This window comes from Lepidochelys olivacea (genome assembly GCF_965140295.1).
Source record: "Lepidochelys olivacea isolate rLepOli2 genome assembly, chromosome: 12".
NCBI classification, from domain to species: domain Eukaryota; kingdom Metazoa; phylum Chordata; order Testudines; family Cheloniidae; genus Lepidochelys; species Lepidochelys olivacea.
In genome coordinates, this window is record NC_140422.1 from 36,502,714 (window position 1) to 36,521,719 (window position 19,006).

At 50.9% G+C, this 19,006-nt stretch overlaps 1 long non-coding RNA gene across 1 annotated transcript in view; it reads right to left on the bottom strand.

Moving 5' to 3' along the window:
• The window catches only part of LOC311529119, a 32,639-nt gene that overhangs the window by 8,562 nt on the left and 5,071 nt on the right, over positions 1-19,006 (bottom strand). Inside the window, exon 3 of the long non-coding RNA XR_014713773.1 lies at positions 7,892-8,001. This is a non-coding gene — a long non-coding RNA (uncharacterized lncRNA). The remainder of the gene's footprint in view (positions 1-7,891; positions 8,002-19,006) is intronic.

Consider the following 19,006-nt stretch of genomic DNA (forward strand, 5'->3'; position numbering starts at 1 on the left):
GCGGGAGTAGAATTAGGCCTTTCTGCTTTTGGCAATTCTCCCAGCTTCCACGATTACAACTGCGTCTGCAGGCGCCCGGGTCAGACCCCAGACCGCCCATGCTCTCACTCACACACCTACAGGCAACCCGCTGAGGCAGCAAAGATTTCTCTCTCCTGATAACTGTGCCATTTGCGGTTACCTCCACCCACCACGCTCCGGTGTCTCACTTTTGAGATAAACCCTGAAAACAGAAAACTCCATGATGTGGTAGAGAGACCTTAGCAGCTCTTCCCACGGATACCAGGGGGCTGTATGGTCTTGCTGTGTGAGTCCTCCTTTGCTGTGTTTATTGTGACTCAGGAAGTGAGGTGTTTGGTGCACGCTGTGGAAAGGCTTGGGTTTGATCTCTTTTTTTTTTTTTTAATGCCTGCTAGGTCATTTACTATGCACCAACTAAAGCAGGAACTGCAAGGAGTGGGGTAAGGGGAACTGTTTTGTGCTGCTAGAAAGACACGGGAATGACCTTGCTAACCTGTGCAGCGATGCCATCGTAGATGAAAGGAGTATTTAGTAACTGCCAGGGTTTGGCCTTGAAAGAGCGATTGCTGGGCTGAGAATTCAACCATCCCCATCAATCTGGTGACCAGCAGCAGCAGCTGCTCCTTGCAAGGAGTAAAGCCAAAAAAGCAAACATGCCTCTGAGCAGGCATCATCCACCTGAATATGAGAACCCCCCCGCACAACGACATGTGCAAAACCACACATGCAGACACACCTGAACAAAGACCCAAACAGGCACACCAGGTGCAAATGAATGAACATGTACACAAACATGCGAACACGTATCGACACGTATCGACATGCATGGGATCATCACTGGTGGGGCAGCAGTACTTAAAGGCCACAAGCAGGGCTCAGGGCCCAGGGTGCCAGGTGCTGTACATACATGAAGACATGCACCAGCACGTTCCGAACACATATATGACCGCCCAGAAAACCCCTCATAGATACCGGAATAAAAATAACACCGGGCATGGCTTTTCTTACTGAGGGTGCGGCAAGTATTTAGGAAAATGCTAGAAGTTGTGTTGCTCAATCCATCCCAGACCTGTAACCACAACTGTTCCGTTGACCAGGACTGGCTCTAGGCACAAGCAAAGCGAGCACTTCTTGGGGCGGCACATTTCCCGGGGTGGCGTTCCGGCCCCCCTTTTTTTTCGCAGCAGTTGCGCTCTCGGAGCTGCGCCACTTAGACAGGGCGAGGGTGCCACGCCCCTGGCCACAGCGGGAAGGGGAAGCTCCAGCCCCGGGATGCTGAGCTGCTACCTGGGGAGGAGAGGGCAAGTCCTGCAGAGAAGCTGGGGCTGGGCTGCCTTATGCCACCCCTTATATTGGGGCTTCTCTGTGCGGCCAGGCGGGGGAGGGGGTAAAGCCCCTGCAGGCACTGGGAGAAGGTGACATCACTCCCTCCACTTCCAGCGCTGCCTGCGAGCCCCAGCCCCACCTGAGCTTGGGGCAGCAAAAGACCTAGAGCCGCCCCTGCTGTTGACGAGCCCGGCCTGTATGTTTAGCTCAGGGCAGCAGTAAATACCGGATCATCAATTACCTGAAATACAGAGCGTTACAGCAGGGTTTTCAGCTACTTAGCAGGAAAGGTCCCTCTCTCTGGACACGGCTAATGTAAGAGCTTTCCCTGGTCCTTGGAGAAAAGTTTTCCAAAAATGTCTTTAATATTTATGACGGCAAAAGAGCTGCTTTCACTGCTGCTGATTTAATAGCCCCTCAGTGTGCGCCTGCCTCAAGATTTATTTTCTGGTCCATTTAACCCTCTCTTGTGGGGCAAATGCCCCACCCCCACCTCCTCTGTCTAGGTTTCCTCTGGCTTATTGCATGTAGACTTTGTTGTGGATTTCACCCACTGTGTCTATTTATATAGCACTGTGGTACCTGAGCACACTGCTCATTATTGTTAGTAGTGGTGAATATTTATAGCCCATCATTGTGCTGGGTGTTGTGCAGACTCGGAAAAGAGATGATCCCGGCCCGTAAGGGCTCACCTTCTAAAGACACAGGCAGGCACAGAGTAGGTGCCGTGGGGGATAATGTATAAGCAAATGAACCTGGTGAAGAACGGGCACTGTACTGATGGGCTTTAGTCACCCCATACCCCCACAAGGCAGGAAAGTGCTATCCCCATTGTACAACTGGGGAACTGGTTAGTCAGTGGCAGTGCTGAGAACTGTACTCTGATCTCCTAGGTCCCAGGCTAATGCCCTATCCACTAGAGAATCCTCCCCTCTGCTGGCCCATGAGGCTAGCTCCGAGAGATCCACTGGTCCCAGAAGACGTTAGAAGAAAAGGAGGACTTGTGGCACCTTAGAGACTAACCAATGTATTTGAGCATGAGCTTTCGTGAGCTACAGCTCACTTCATCGGATGCATACCATGGAAACTGCAGCAGACTTTATATACACACAGAGATCATGAAACAATACCTCCTCCCACCCCACTGTCCTGCTGGTAATAGCTTATCTAAAGTGATCATCAAGTTGGGCCATTTCCAGCCTTGCAACAAAGCCCGTTGCCAACTGTGCCCACATATCTATTCAGGGGACACCATCACAGGGCCTAATAACATCAGCCACACTATCAGAGGCTCATTAACCTGTACATCCACCAATGTGATATATGCCATCATGTGCCAGCAATGCCCCTCTGCCATGTACATTGGTCAAACTGGACAGTCTCTACGTAAAAGAATAAATGGACACAAATCAGATGTCAAGAATTATAACATTCATAAACCAGTCAGAGAACACTTCAATCTCTCTGGTCACGCAATCACACACATGAAGGTCGCTATCTTAAAACAAAAAAACTTCAAATCCAGACTCCAGCGAGAAACTGCTGAATTGGAATTCATTTGCAAATTGGATACTATTAATTTAGGCTTAAATAGAGACTGGGAGTGGCTAAGTCATTATGCAAGGTAGCCTATTTCCCCTTGTTTTTTCCTTCCCTTCCCCCCCGCCCCCCCGGACGTTCTGGTTAAACTTGGATTTAAACTTGGAGAGTGGTCAGTTTGGATGAGCTATTGCCAGCAGGAGAGTGAGTTTGTGTGTGTGTGTGTCCCCGGGAAAAAGGCGGGGGGGTGAGAAAGCCTGGATTTGTGCAGGAAATGGCCCACCTTGATTATCATGCACATTGTGTAGAGAGTTGTCACTTTGGATGGGCTATTACCAGCAGGAGAGTGGGTTTGTGTGTGGGGGGGTGGAGGGTGAGAAAACCTGGATTTGTGCTGGAAATGGCCCAACTTGATGATCACTTTAGATAAGCTATTACCAGCAGGACAGTGGGGTGAGAGGAGGTATTGTTTCATATTCTCTGTGTGTATATAAAGTCTGCTGCAGTCTCCACGGTATGCATCCGATGAAGTGAGCTGTAGCTCACGAAAGCTTATGCTCAGATAAATTGGTTAGTCTCTAAGGTGCCACAAGTCCTCCTTTTCTTTTTGCGAATACAGACTAACACGGCTGTTACTCTGAAAGAAGACGTTAGCTGATCCTTTTCATGCTGTTAGCCACCTCCATAAGGACACCCTAGCCACGTAAGCCAATTCAGCAAGGCTCCCATGCCATCTCTGTAGCTGGAGTCACTGGGTTGATGCCCAGTTTCTATCTCCTTCTAGATAGTGTGCGCTCCTTCTGCCTGGAATAGCAGGTATTTGCTGTGGGGCCCTCACCAATGGACAGGCAGCGAGTGGAAGGCGTGCTAACATTAACGACTCACCTTCCCCAAGCCCAGACACCACTCCCTCCCTGGTTCCGCGTAAGCCCAACAGCAAACAGTATGGTAGATAGTAAGCATAGCCCGTTCCCCCCCCCCCCCGCACCCTCTCTTTTTTCCTCAGACGAGCTTTCAGGCAAAACAAAATCCATCTCTTGCGTAAGACAGGGCTTTATCCTTAATTAAAAAGAGATTAAAAATATCAGTGTCTGCCTTCCTGCTTCAGGAGGGTTGAAATCGGTTTGTCTCGCTCTCTCCCTCCCCGCCCCACCCGCAAAGCAGTGCTTTTCCCTTGATTTAAAAAAAAATAAAATAAATAAGCATATCTGGACTCAGGGCAGGGGGCCTCTGGGTCTCGGATGTTACCACCCCAGGGTGAGCTGGCCCTTGAAGAGGGCGAGGGCTGGGACTCACCTGTGCCAGGCTTTGCCCACCTCCCCAGGTAAGGGGAAGGACAGCTGGGGGTCATGTGACTGGACTGGGCCTGTTGGGGAATATAAGGGCAGCCTGTGGGCAGGGAGGGTCTCTCCCTAACTCCCAGGCAAAGGGCCTGGGACATCAGCTCAGACAGCTAGTATTTGGGGCCGGAGCCTGCTGGGAAGAGGGTGGGTAAGAACTCCCGTGATCTCTCAGGCAGAGGTCTGGGGGAGGGACCTGCTGGGTGGGAAGTCCTGATAAAGGACTGTGAGCCTGGAGGGAGGCATGAGAGGGGAAATTTAGGCAGGAGTCGGGCAGAAAGCCTGCTACGGTTACTATGATTTTGCTAACAGACTCTTCCCGCAGGGGGGTGAGGCAGCCAATCAAGGGGACGCAGGGAAGTGTTGCTCCCTCAGGGTGCTTGTTAGCGAAAGGCCGTGTTAGAACAGGTGGGATTCCAATGAGAGCAGGGCTAGGCACACATTATATCTCTTGAGTTTTGCCTTCTTGCTAGATGTAAAGAGCAAGGATTTGCTATGGGCTTGTCTGCTTTAGAAACCTGTCCCACTTAACTCCGCCTAGCCACAGCGGTGCACGCCCCTAATACAGGCACTTAAACTGGTTTCAGTCACACTTGCATATCTATGTCAGGGCTTTGCACAAGTGGGATTTGTTTGGTTTTTAGTTGCACTGGGGCAGGCTTTTCCAGGGCAGACCTGCATCTGCCTGCTTCCTGATCCACCAGCTCTTCCCCCTCCCCAGCTGGCCAACCTGTCTTCGCCTACCCTCTTTTCTCACAGCCTCTCCTAAGCAGCTGGGTTCGCTTTGAACGGCTGAAGCAAGGCTTCTCGAGGGGGGCTGAAGTGAGTCTGCTGCACCCTGCAATTCAGTGCTCCTCTCTCCAGCCTCTTCCTGGTTCAGGGGCACATCTTCTCTCACAGGCTTTGCTGGTAATTTTTAGCACCCCAGGGAGCTGCCAGCCCTCGGACCTCTAGAGACGTCCAAGCCCAGACGTCTCTGCAGTGTGACCATTCTGTTAGGTCTAATGATGCACGACAGACAAACTGCCCCATATCCCCAGTTTGTATCTAGCCCATGCACCCAATTACTGGCTCTTTGCTGAAGCCACGCGCACCCTTGGTGATGAGTGAATCTCAAAGGATTTGGCCGGCTCGCTGTGGGAGGCCTGAGAGCTCTACCTTCATCCTGGGGTTTGTTCAGCTGAATGGGGAGAATATCCAGCAGCCCTGTGAACACTTGAGACTGCTGCTGTTTTGGAATGAATGTCAAGCTCATGAAAGCAAAAACAGAAAGTGCTGGCTACAGGCAGCCATAGCACAAACAGAGCCCCAGACCCAGCTCTGCCGATGCATTTCGTTCCGGGCTTGCAGCACACCTGATATTCCAGACCTGGGCTCCTCCCAGCTCTGCCAGTGCCCTGCTGTCATGAGCTTCAGAATCCCTGGCTGCCCAGTCCTGTGCATCTCCTGAGACACCACCGGGGGCCGGGGGAGAAGACACCTCTCTGATGTGGGCAGATGTTCACTAGGGGTGAGACTGAGAACATCCAACTGAGCCGCATTTGGGTCCCAAGCAAGACTTGAACCTAGGGCCCAAAAATGAAAGGCTAATGGAAACCTTGGGACCACAGCAAATGTGTCATGTGGGGTAAATACAGCCCACAGCCAGTGCTGCTAAACCCCGGCCTGGTTATTGCTGGGGTGGGGGTGGGGGCCAGCTCAGCAACTAGATTGGTGAACAGACTTCTCACTGGCTAGGTTCGTTGGCACATTAGGGAGAACGCTTCCTCAATCTCTAACAAACCACCATAATTTCCCAGCCCCAGTCCTTACTGGTGGGTCCCTCCACCTCTTTGCCTAACATCCCTGACATTGCGCACTCTTGGTTCCCTCCCCAAACCCATGACCCTTCTTTCCCATGTCCTCCTGCCTTCCAGGTGCTCATCCCTAACCTAGCACTCCCCTTCAGGCTGCCTTCCAAGTGCTCAGCATCCTCTGGTCAGAGGTGTCCTCTGTTAAAAACATCCCTAGGAACGAGGGTCATTCACTGATCAAATGCTTGTAGCGGAAAAAGGTATAGTCACGTGTGTCTTCAAAAACTCTGCACTGCTTGCACAAGAAGAAAGACTGGTTCGGTGCTATAGCAGCTCCTTCTGCTGACTCCCTTCATAACGGCATCTTACAAATGAAACCGCCACTGATCCCAGTGGCCTAATGCAGGGTGAACAATGTTCTCTTTTCTTTAAACCACCTGCTGGAGCCCAGGACTTATTGGCTGCTGTCCGTGCTGGAGCAGCCAGGGTGGATCTTCGTTCAACAGCACCCTCTCTGGCTGTGGAAGGAGAGATGTGGATGGGCTCGGATAAGAATTCTGTCCAGTTGCCCTTTGGCTGGAATTTAGAATGATGCTGACTGAGGAAGGCAAAATCCTCTTTGCCTTTTGGGTAAAGATGAGTTAAAGTTTGGGAGGAGAGGGAAGTACTGGAAGGAGGAGCTTTAGTTACTGATCCTTCCCCCACCCCAAAAGACAATTTACAATATATTTTAAATTGTTTCCATCAGATGCGGGCCCCTTTCCCAGCTCTTAGACTCCTGGGCCCCTGGCTTATTCTCAGCATCACTCTGACTTATTCTCCTTGACTGAACAGCCTGGAAGACACAGCTTTTTAATTACTCTGTGTAGGTCAGTCCAGCAAGCAAACTGGTTGGGAAAAGCCTTAATTATACATCTCCTTCTGATCATGAGCCTATGTAAACTGAATCGCCATCCACCCACACAGGGGTGTGTGCACAACCCACTTCTGCCCAGTAGAGGGGACTCTTGAGACATCTTTGGCTGCAAATCTGGTTGTGCTGCAAACCACTGACGCGTCCTTTATAAATCACTTTGCTCCTCTCCGTGCCATGTTAAGAGGAGCAGGGCTTCTTTCCAGGGTCGGAATCTAATCATAGGTCACTTTTACGGCGGCAGAGGAGTTCAGCGTGGTGCTGTGAGGTGCAGTTGGGCTGGGTGCACAGCAGAGCCGGTGTGTCCATACGGCCCAGTGGCTGAAGGACTTGAGCAGGGATCAACCTTATACACAGCAGGCCTGCTGGCATCCTGCAGCACAGGACAGACACAACGTGGCCCCTGGGTACTTGGGGGCAGGCACAAGGGACTGATCCTAAACGCCGTCAGGAAACAGCAGGTTCACTGCACCGCGCTCCACTGCTAGGCTAGCCCAGAGCAGGGCAATGGAAATGATCAGGGGCTTCCATACGAGAGAGGCTGAAAGACTAGGGGCTATTTAGTTTGGGGAGGAGATGGATTAGCGGGGATGCGATTGAGGTATCTAAAATATTGGCTAGTCCCATCACAGTCAGTCGAGTGCTTCTATGTATCCTCCTTTCTAAGACAAGGACAAGAAGGGCAGCCAGATACAGTAAAACACAACCTGTGGAACTCACTGCTGCAGGATAACACTGAAGCCAAGAGTCCAAGGGGATTAATAAAGGATTGGGTGTTTATTTCAACAGTAAGATGATCAGAAGTGATTAGAGCCAGATTCCAGAAGACTTCCAGCTTTGGGAGGTCTGGCTGGTGTTTAGCTCCCATCCGTGGGACTACAACTCCCAGTGGCCAATTCTTAATGTTGTTTTGTGTGCCACATAGAAATGATGAGCTGTACACTGAAAACCACACTCACCTTCCCCAGGGTCTTGTTCCATTATTTCCTAGCAAAATATGTCTGGGCTTCTGTGAGGGTTTTCCACCTGTCTCCTGGGTCACTTACAGTGGTTCGCACAACAACTGGACCTAAACGGAATTAAAACACAAATAAGGCGCTTTGCATGTTCTTGTCTTTTGTTGTTGTTGTTGTTTCTTTTGCTTTTTTGGTTGCATTTCTATTTATTTATTTATTTTTAGACTTGGTAGTGAGTAAGTCTGCTAAGGAGCTGAGAGGCACTGAAAAGTATTATTGACAAACATACACATATCACTTTTCACAGCAGACTTACTCAGCCCCAGCAAGCTGGGGGACAAATTAAGCCCTGGATGGGAACATGGGTGGGGAGGCAGCAAAAGCCAGGGGCAATGGGGGAATGGATGGGGTGCTGGGGGAGGCGGCAGGGCCAGCAGTGATGTCGAGGGTAGTAAGCGTGGGGCCAGCACCCGAAGCTGGAGCCTACCGCCACATGCCCAGAGCCCACAGCCTCGCAGCTAGGAGCCCCAGCCCGCCGCCCCAGGGCTGAAGCCAGAAGTCTGAGCCCCACTGTCCCCAGGAAGGTGGGGAATTCACACCAGCTGCCTTCTCCTCTGGCATTCATGGCTCCACCAGGGGGCAGGGCCCAACCCCTACTGGCAGACCCTGGGGAGGAGCTGCTGCTTCCCGCCCCCAATCACCACCCAGGAGCCTGTGGCCGCAAGAAAAGCCCCGGGTGGCTGTGTTTGAGAAACACTGCTTTAGAAGCTGGTCATCTTAATCTAAGGGGGAGTGCACTGGATTGGGAATCAGGGGATCTGGATTCTATTCCCAGCTCTATCCCTGCCTTGCTGGGTGACCTTGGACATCTGGGCCTCTGGTTCCCGTCCCACCCTTTGTCTTGTGTATGTAAGATGTTCAGAGCAGGGGCTCTGTGTGTGGGGTGGGGTGCTCAGCACAGTGGGGTCTTGCTGTCAGATGGGTCCTGCTGGTATTACTGTGTTACAAATCAATTAGGGCAGGAATTACTCTTAAAGGAGAATCGGAGTGGTAAGCGTGGGGCAGGCTTGGCTTCCAAGGGAGAGCAGCTGCTATGCTTTGTTTTCAGAAGCATCCCTGGCAAAACAGTCAATTGCGTTACAAGATGGGGAGGGAGAGTTTCCGCAAACTCCCCCATGCCTCTGTTCCCTCCCGCTCCCCACGAGCAGTCCCATCCCTAGCACGAGGTTTAATTAAAGAAGGGGGTGGGTGCACTAAAGCCTGGTCTGCACACGGCTTTTGTACCGGTATAACTGTCCTGAGCAGGGGTGTGACTTTCTGTTACCGAGCTGGTTAGATGGGCACAACCCCCTAGCGTGGACCCAGTTAGACCAGTACAAAGATGCCTTCCTATGCAGGGATAGCTATACCACTGTGAGCACCTCTGGCTGCGTTTGTACAGCCCCTAGCACAGCTGCGGGTGGGATCGTCTATGATGGAGGCCCCTATGTCTTATTGCAGTGCAAATAAATAATGTTCATTGGATCTCCTGCAAGGAAGGGCCCTAGAAATGCGCAGAGGATCAGAAAATGATCCGTTGCCTCCTGACTCTCCCCAGCCCTGCCCTCCCCCCAATTTATCTCCCAGCGAGCTGGACTCCCCCAGATGGCCCTGACTCTCTCTCTCTTTCTCATCTCGCTCTCTCAGGCTTTAAATCGTGTGTGAGCAGTGGGAGCACCCAGCCCCCCGTGGTGAACAGCAAACACCTGAGAGTCCCGGCCATTATCATCACACCTCCTACCCCCACGGGCATGACGCTGTCCAGAGATGCCAGGCAGTCAGGTGAAGATCCGGCGCGCAACAACTGCTGAGCCAGATGCTGTGAGACTAGGAGCAGCGCAGCATGCGAGGCGAGCAGCGGAGGGCGCATGAAAGAGCAGGTGCTGTTTCACAGGCACCGGGAACAGCTTGCATGGGAACCCATCTGTGCCGTGTGTTTTCCCCTGTCCCTTCCCCCTCTCTTTAACAGGGTTTATTAAAGATTCATTAATGGATCTGCACACACTGCACTACTGGGATTGTCACACTGCTCCGAACTCCAGCAAGCTGTGGCATGTTAAGTAATTAGCCAGGCAGCTCCTCTCAGGGAGTGATGGAGCAGATTGATGGCTGGGGTGGGGGAGACGGCCGCACTGCTGCATCACGGTGATTTGGAGGTGGCTTTTCCGGCGCGGGCCCAGACTGCAGCCTTCCCTTGGCCATTCAAATCACCATAAAAGGGCATGGCTGGGGCCGAAGCTAAATCAAGGGGCAGGCGCAGGGAGCATTCTCTGCCCTGGTCACCGAAATCCTTTCTGCGGCTCCTTAATAGATCGGGTTGTTCTCGTGGATCCTCCGTGCCATCAGTGAGGCAGCGGGATATGCGTTGCGTCCTGCCCTGATGGAAGCCGAGTGGCCCAAGTTTTGGCTGGGCTCACCATCCCGCAGGCTGGCTGGCAGGGTAGAAAGGTTCCGCTTCGAGTGCCAGATCGCTGCGGGGAAGACACTGAACATTTTAGCGGCAGGCGACTGCTGTGCTGCAACCCATAGGCAAGGCTGGTGGCTCCCGATCTAGGAGAGGAGCGCGAGCTGGGATGGAAGGGACAGATCGCTGCCATCAGGTCGGAGAGGCCGGGTGCCAGCCCTCTCCTGGTGGCCAGGAGGTGAGCACTCCAGTGCTTGACATGGCAACATCTCACCAGAGCCCTGTGTTCACGGGAAGGACCAGGAAAACCTGACCTTGGCCCTGGCCGCCACCTGAATGGGGGTCGTCACAGGCCTTCAGCTGCATGAGCCCAGAGATGACAGGAGCGTCACAATGTTTTCTGTACCAAGTTCATGCTCTGGCATTTCTGATGTACCAAACCCAGGTGGCCAAAGGTGGGGGAATCCCAGCTAGGTTTGCAGGGAGGAGGGAGGTTTGGATCTATTTGAGGAGAGGCAGATGCAAGCCGCTGATGGGAATACAAGCCTGCCATCAGTTTCGGTGTGTGGCAACCTTGCTTCCTTGATCACTTCTTTCAGCATGACCTGAGCATGTGCCCTGCTGCTCTGTGGGGATAGGTACCAGTAGCCCAAGGAAGAGCCCATCTGAGCTTCACAGAGTGGGGAGAGGAGGGAGCTCTTTTGTGTATCATAGAATCATAGAATATCCGGGTTGGAAGGGACCTCAGGAAGCATCTAGTCCAACCCCCTGTTCAAAGCAGGACCAATCCCCAACTAAATCATCCCAGCCAGGGCTTGGTCAAGCCTGACCTTGAAAACCTCTGTGGACGTTGCCTAGGGGATTTGGGCTACTGGGACCCCTGCCCATCTGGATCTGCTGGCCCAGGCAGCACTTTCTTTGCTGCTGGAAGTGGCTAGATTGGGATGCTGCCGACTGCAGTTTGTGCCTCGAGCCATCGCCCACAACCCCCTGGCAGGCCAGCCTGATCGAGGGTCTCTGAGGGGTGGGGGCATGGAACCCCTCCTCTCCCAGAAGAGTGAGCGAGGCATGGAGAGCCCTGGTGCAGCTGGGCAGCCCTTCGCGGTTGGCTTGGGCGCTCATGACACCTGCGTGTCCTTCACTCTTTCTTTGCCAGCACGTGGGCATGCAGCGTGGGGAGGGGAGCAGTCGCACATAACTGTGAGATACCGTGGCAGAGTCGCGGTGAGATACAGCGGGGAGAACAACCTGAGAATTCCCAGTCCTGACAAAGGAACTGAATTCACCAAAGGGTGGAGTCTGCTGCCTCTAGGGGTGGGGGCCATCTGTCCCAGTCTATGCCACCAATGCAAGCTGGTCTCGTGTACTTGTGGGATCCTAACCATGTCATGAGGGTGAATGGGCATGTTTTAAAGTGGACTGTCTTGGCAATATTTTAAAAAGGGCTAGGAGTGATTTATAAGGACTTGTTATTTTATTACAAATAAAGATCTCTTTGCCCCACGGTCTCTGTCAGATTGTCTGTGTGGAAGACCCCGGCACTCCCTTGCTCCGGCATGCTGTGTCTTGCCTCATCAAAGCAGCATCCCAGGCTCAGATATGGAACTGGTCCCAAATCTGAAACAATTACGCTCAGTGACCAAAGACAGGTGTGTTATAAAATGGGTGCACAGCTCCAATCCCTCCCCCAGCTCTGGCTGACTGCAGAGCATGTGGCGATGGACTCATGGTTCAACATGTCTCCTCTGTGCCTGATCCACGGAAGGGGGAGTCTGTTACAGCGCTCAGCGTGCCAGCCTGGCTCTTTAGCTCAATCCCTGGCAACTCATGCTCTAGGGGTCCTCTGTTCAATTCCTGGCATCAGTCAAAATGGCAGCCACCACAAAAGTGGCCCTGTCTTGTCTTCACGTGGGAAGCTGAAAGTAATGTGGCTGATGACGAAAGGGACACTTGTTTTGCTCCTAAGGGTTGCCCAGGGCAGAGCTATAGAGACTCCAGAATGGAGCAAGGCCATGGAACTGTCTGCGTTGAGACAGAAAACATGGAGAGACACGGGTATACAACCAAGTCCTTTCCTTTCACACCTCCAAGGGCATTTAACCTCACCCTGGGGAACGTTCCCTGCTTGGATCATCACAATGGAGCTTGTCTTGGCTGTTCTGCTCTTCCTGTTTGCTGAACTCTCCACTGGGGTCAGCTGGAAATGAGCCCATGGAGTGAGAGCGGAAGATCAGAGTTAGGACCTGCCCCAGGAACAGAGTGGAATGTTACTGGCCTCCACGCGCACTGAACTCCCCAGCATCCAGCAGGCCCTGCCAGCTAATTCACCCTTCTGAAGACTTCCCATCCTTTAATGTCCACTCCCCCTGTACCTCCTCCGTAGCAGCGTGGATTTGCTTTCGTGCTGTGCCATTGCAGCCTCGGAACCCTATGGTGTACTCCTGGGGCCGCTGGCAGGCAGTGCCATGCCCTGCCAGAATGCCCTGGGAAGAGGGCGAGATGGCGGTCTCCACCAGCACCGGTGCCGACTTCTTCTCAACCCGGGGGGTGCTTGACCCCCTCCCCGCCCCAGGCCCTCCCTCCCACTCCATCCCTTCCCCCAAAGCCCCACCCTGCCTCTTCCCGCCCTTGCGCTACCCCTGCCCCCACTCCACCCCTTCCCCCAAGCTCCCAACCCTACCCCGACTCTTCCCGCCCCCTCCTCTGAGCGCACCCTGTCCCCGCTCCTCCCCCTCCCTCCCAGTGCCTCTCACCCTCCACAGTATCAGCTGTTCCATGGTATGCAGGAGGCACTGGGAGGGAGGGGGAGAAGTTGATCAGCAGGGCTGCTGGCAGGGAGGAGGCGCTGGCGGAAGGGCCTAGGGGGGAATTGGCACCTGCTAATTTTTTCTTGTGGGTGCTCCTACATTACAAAATAACAATCTCAGAGACCCAGTTATAGCGTGGTTGGGTTCTGCAGTGTAGATGGGCCCGAACCATACTATCAAATTGTGCTACTGCCTTGCTTCGTGCAACTGGAGTACGGTTCGAGGAGACAACTGTGTCCCATCTATTCTACAATATGCAACCAGAAAGCTGGGGGGCAACTGGGTTGTAAATGGAGCCCCTAATAGGTTTCTTTTTACAGTGTAGCTGGGCCCTGACACGGTACCAGAGCCTCATTGGTCCCTGCCGGAAGAAAGAGCTCAGTGCTGTACAAAGTTCTACAAGCTGAGTGTACAGAGCCACATGAGGGCAGCTGTGCCCATCACCACTAATGTGCAGGCACAATGGAGCATGCCAAGTCATTAGGCAAGGGAAGGAGCTCCACAATAGACTTAGGGAGATGGAAGCTCCCACCTTCCCTGACATACCCTTCTTGGGGCTCATTACTGGAGTGCAGCTGTCACCTCAGCCAGGGAAAAAAAGTATCGGCTTTGTCAAACAATAGGTCCTAATTGGGCTGGAGACCCGCCAAAGTGTAACAGTTAAAACACCCATGCAAGGGATTGTGGGTGGCGTTATGTAAATTTCATAGAGGCTGAAACAACTGTGCCACAGTGGTAGAGATGAGGCCCCTTAGAGGATGAGAGCGTCAGCGTTGCCTGCATGGACATGAATCACGGCCAGCCGCTAAGTTCAGACAACAGGACCCTGCTGTCTGTCAGGAGCCCAGCGCTCACTGCACTGAGTGCAATTCTAACCCAACTGCTATTTGCTGTCAGCAATGCATTTGTTGGCTAGCCATAGTTGCTGGGCTGCAGGCTGCTGCCTGGGTTCAACACCAGGGAGTTGCACGTAGTCTGGTAAGGTCTTTGATTGGGGGAGGTTCTGGGAACCTGCAGCTGCTGCAGCCGGCCTACAGTCAGGGAAGCACCTGTGACAAGCATCAGAGTAAGTAAAAAGGATGCTGTGCTGCCAGCGTAGCTGATCCAGTCTCTGTTTGATGGCCACTCGCAGCATGAACCTGACTCATGAGTCCCTGAGGCTGCAACGCCTCTTGCTGTCAGCAACTGTGCTCATGTCTTCCTCGGATTTCCATTCACCTTTCCTCCTCCCTTTTCTTTCAAATCTTATGGTGCCCATAGCAATGGCCAGTCACAAGCTGTGGGTGAAATGAAGGGAGAAAGGAAAGGCCTGGGCTGCCCTCCCTCTGCCAATGTCTTAGGAGCCTTATAATGCCAGGCTTAATATTGAGTCTTGGCACATGGCCTGGAGGAAACAACCCTGCAGACTGACCTTCACTTCCCAGGTGCATCCTCAGAAATTTGCTGATGTTCCCAGTCTGAATCAATGGAAATTGTGAGTGGCTTGGCAGCCCTGCTGATTCCTGTGCCCACGTCGGGCTGTGTTCTTGTCAGCTCTTGCAAGCTAAGTAAGGTGGCTGACTCAGTAATCCAAGAAGAGCAATGAGGTACAATGTTGGTGATTCAGCCAATGGCACTCTTTCCTCTGAATTAGTGATGAACCAATGCCCCGGTGTTGTCTTAGGAAATGCCCTGCTGCCGGAGGTGCTGTCCTTTCGCAGACACACAGAACCAATCTCTGACATAACAAATCCAATGGTAATTTTGGTAGGAGGAAGGGGTGTTAGTCCTGCCTGGGTTTTGCCATTCTGTTTCTCTAATTTCCTCTGCAGTTTCAATGAGATGCATAATTCTATTTCACTTGCTGTCCAAACTTGTTGGCATAGTTTTACCAGGAGCTGTTAAACCACATCCATGTTCCACCCCAGTGATGGGTGCATTTCAGCAGTGGATGAAGTGATTCCCACGTATATACTTTAGAAGGTGTAATGGGTAAAGTTTTTGAGATCCAAGCTACTCTAGAACTACAAGATACTATGTATTCTGATCAAACCACTGTGCATTTCCCTTCTCCAGCTTTTCATGATCAGGGACACTTGCATGGGAACAAGAGCATTGTGTCTTAAATGTCTGATGGCTCCTGTTCATTCCTCGTGTGATTTCATGACCCTTGATGGCATCATGAATGTGAGTATTGTGATGTTCCCTAGGATTGTTGAGACTCCACTAGGGAATAAGCTGCAGTCATTACAAATTCGGAAGGCACTAAGAACTGTTTTCCTGCACGTGTTGTAACTGTAAAGAACAAGGGGGAGAAATGCAGAAAATAGACTCCTCTGTAGATACAAAGCTTATCCTTGTTTTCTTTGGCTTGTCAGCTGTCATGCACGAATCCATGGATGCCCTGAATTTCAGGCCTCTACCCCACTTTTGTGCTTATCTTAAGAAACCTACACGAAGTGGATGCTGCAAAGAGCTCTTCAGGTTTCAGAGTAGCAGCCATGTTAGTCTGTATCCGCAAAAAGAAAAGGAGTACTTGTGGCACCTTAGAGACTAACAAATAAATTTGTTAGTCTCTAAGGTGCCACAAGTACTCCTTTTCTTCTTCCAAAACAGTTTCCCTATATTGTCATTGTAGCGCGCCTCACAGTCTCCATGTCGGTTTACAGCCGCTTTATAATGAAACTCCTGGGTTTTTACATGGGTGCTCTTTGGAGCAGGGGCTGCTCTTGCTTTGTGTCTATTCAGAGCCGGACACAATGTAGGTGCTGCTAGAACCAAGGAGAGGAAGGGTGGTGCCGTGATCAGAACAGGAAGCTTGTGGGTTAGGAGATGGGGATTCAATTTGCTGCTCAGTCACAGACCATCTGGGTGACTTAGTCTCTTTGTGCCTCAGCATTGCTGTGCCTCAGAGAGGTGTTGTAAGAATAAATCCATTATAGATTGGGTGGTGCCCAGACCTGATGGCAATGGAGGCCATGTAAGCACCTTAGCCAGAACTAATAAATAATTAATAATACTTGGAACCAGTTAGCATCATATAAACACTAACTAATCCCAATTTCAACACAGTGTGGATTTATTATTCTTATTTCACAGGTGGGTAAAACAGAGGCAGAGAAGTTAAGTGACTGGCTACAGAGGGAGGGAAGGAGTGGGATTAGAATAGAGACATACCTGGCTCTCAGACCACTACCCCACCCTACCTCTTTAAAATAAAGGCTGTGCCTTGCTTCTCTGACGCGTGCCTGTAACTCTTTACTAATTCTTTGTTTCTTGTCTAGTTACAGGGCCGTGGATCTCTTAAAATCTGGCTGCTCCTGCTGGTGGAGGGAAATGTATAGGTGAGTGGTTCTTGTTTTAAAGGGACAGTGGTAGCTAAAGGAACAGGTGCCTGCTGTGTTCTTAATCATTAGACCGGAATGGCGTTCAACCCTGCCAAAGATGCTGTATAACCATCCACTCTACTTCTCTCAGGAAGTCCCCAGTTTAGTTCCCTCACTAAGGCAGGGTTATCTGCTACTTCTGCTTGGTTGCCTTATTAAAGGGAGTTGTTGTTGTTGTTGTTATTTATTTGTATTGCAGCAGCATCTAGGAACCCCAGTCATTGACTAGTACTAAGTGCTGTACTATTTTATTACAGTTAGTTAACATAGGAATATATATTATTTATTTGTTTTGTGGTCATAACTAGAAGCTTGGGCCTCCAGTGCTAGGTGCTATACATACATATACCAGAAAGATGGCCCCCACTCCGCCCAGCTTACAATCAAAGTTTAAGATGAAATAAATGGATGTGACAAACTGATGTGTGTGTGGGGATATCACCAAACAACAATTCTAAAGGATAGAACGCAAAGAACGCACAATAAGACAATTGTAGGTATAAAATGCACTTACAGGGTCACTCCATATAAAAGTGAGTTAAAACTCCATATCTGTGTATTAATATCTTTGACTCTAAAACCTGAGTTTTAAAAAAATCTAGGGATTTTCAACAGTGTTGATCAAACTCTGCTTCTGCTGCATCCCATGGTAAAGCTCTCATTGACTTCAGTGGCAGCAGAGTTAGGCCACTGCTGTACGCTCTTGAAAATCCGGCCCCATTTCCTTTACCATTTATTTAGAACATGTTGGCAGTCCAACACAAAAGGCTCAGCCTGCTTCCCCAGCAAAAATGAATTCCACCTGTGATCACTCAGCTCAGAACCACTCCAAACCCTTGTCACTCAACACCCCCTTAATCAAAGGCCTGCAAAAAGAAATAAGCCTTTTGCCCTGCACTTGTGCCCTATTTGACCAACCAAGAAATCAGATTCCAGAGTCATGGATCTTCTGCTGTCTCTGTTCACTTTTTATGCCTCCTTGTTCAAGCTGAAGGAAACTAAGCTCGTTGGTTTCATGACCTGGTTCTAGTCAGTTTCACGTTCAGATTTTTACCCATGACCCCAGAGCTGCAGCAGCACAAGCGAACGAAATGCAAACCCTACTCACACCGACGTTTAATAAAAAACATTCAGACGTGGGGTCTAAGCAGTTTAAGTGTGTCCCACTAATGTGCTTTGGGGAGAATATTGGTGGCATTCTGTTTGTTTTTAATATGAAGAGCAAAATGAACTGATTCCAAATGGCACTAACAGGGAAACTAAGTAAGTGGCATGACAGAGATCATCCTGTGAACATTAACATCTTAAACATAATCGCAGGCTGGGTCTTTCCACCCTGACCCTAACATTACACATAAAGATCCTCCACATCCCATGATGAGACATGGGGTCTTTGCTACCAAGAAACAGAATTAATCAGAAACCTACAGGAAAAGTGGAGGAAGAGTGTGAAAACAGATGGAAATTTAATTTTTTAATGACAGCAGCAGATGGCAAAAGACACAAAAGTGTATTCACACCATGTCAGAGCCATTTATAGACTGCCTGGCACTGCCGTAATGCATTCCAATAGGGTTTAGATTATTGCTCTCCTGAGACATGCAGGCAATTGGCTTTCGAGTGAAATTGTATTATTTTTCTTGCTGCAAATTCTGAAAATAAAAGTTTCACTGTGATTACCGAGGTGCCCTTAAAGTCACTGATAGGTAAATGGTGGAGTAAATATATTGAATGAAATTGAGTGTGCACCTCCTCCCAATGCCTATGGAGAGAAATATTCTGACCTCAGAGCTTCACTCTCTTCCCACAGTGGCTTTACACCATCAGAAGGCTATTGGCTTCAGTGGTATTACCCTTGATCTACAGCAGCCTAACTGGAGAATCAGGCCTGCGGTAACTGCAGTGAGAGATCTAAAGGCACAAAATGTGGGCCTTTTGAGATCTGACTCTTGATCTGCATTTTGCAAATTTGTCCTGACATTTAAAATAGGTTACATCAGGAATCGGCAACCTTTGTCACGCAGCCCACCAGGGTAAGGCCCCTGGTGGGCTGGGCCGGTTTGTTTACTTGATGTGTCTGCAGGTTTGGCCGATCACGGCTTCCAATGGCTGCGGTTTGCCGCTCCAGGCCAATGGGGGCTGAGGGAAGCGGTGCGGGCCGAGGGATATGCTGGCTGCCACTTCCCCCAGCCCCCATTGGCCTGGAGCGGCAAACTGCTGCCAGTGGGAGCCGCGATCAGCCGAACCTACAGACGCAGCAAGTAAACAAAGCGTCCCGGCCCGCTGGGCTTACCCTGGTGGGCTGTGTGACAAAGGTTGCCGATCCCTGGGCTACATTAATCCACCCAGATTTGGACACCCCTGAACGTTGAGGTGTTTGAAAGCCAAAGTGGGATTTTGGAGCTTAAGTCCATCTCTTGTGTTTAAATCAAGACAGAGCTGAGTTATGGAGTTTGGATCTGGAAATGCACTGGAATCTGAGCTTCTCCTAAGTCTGGATTGC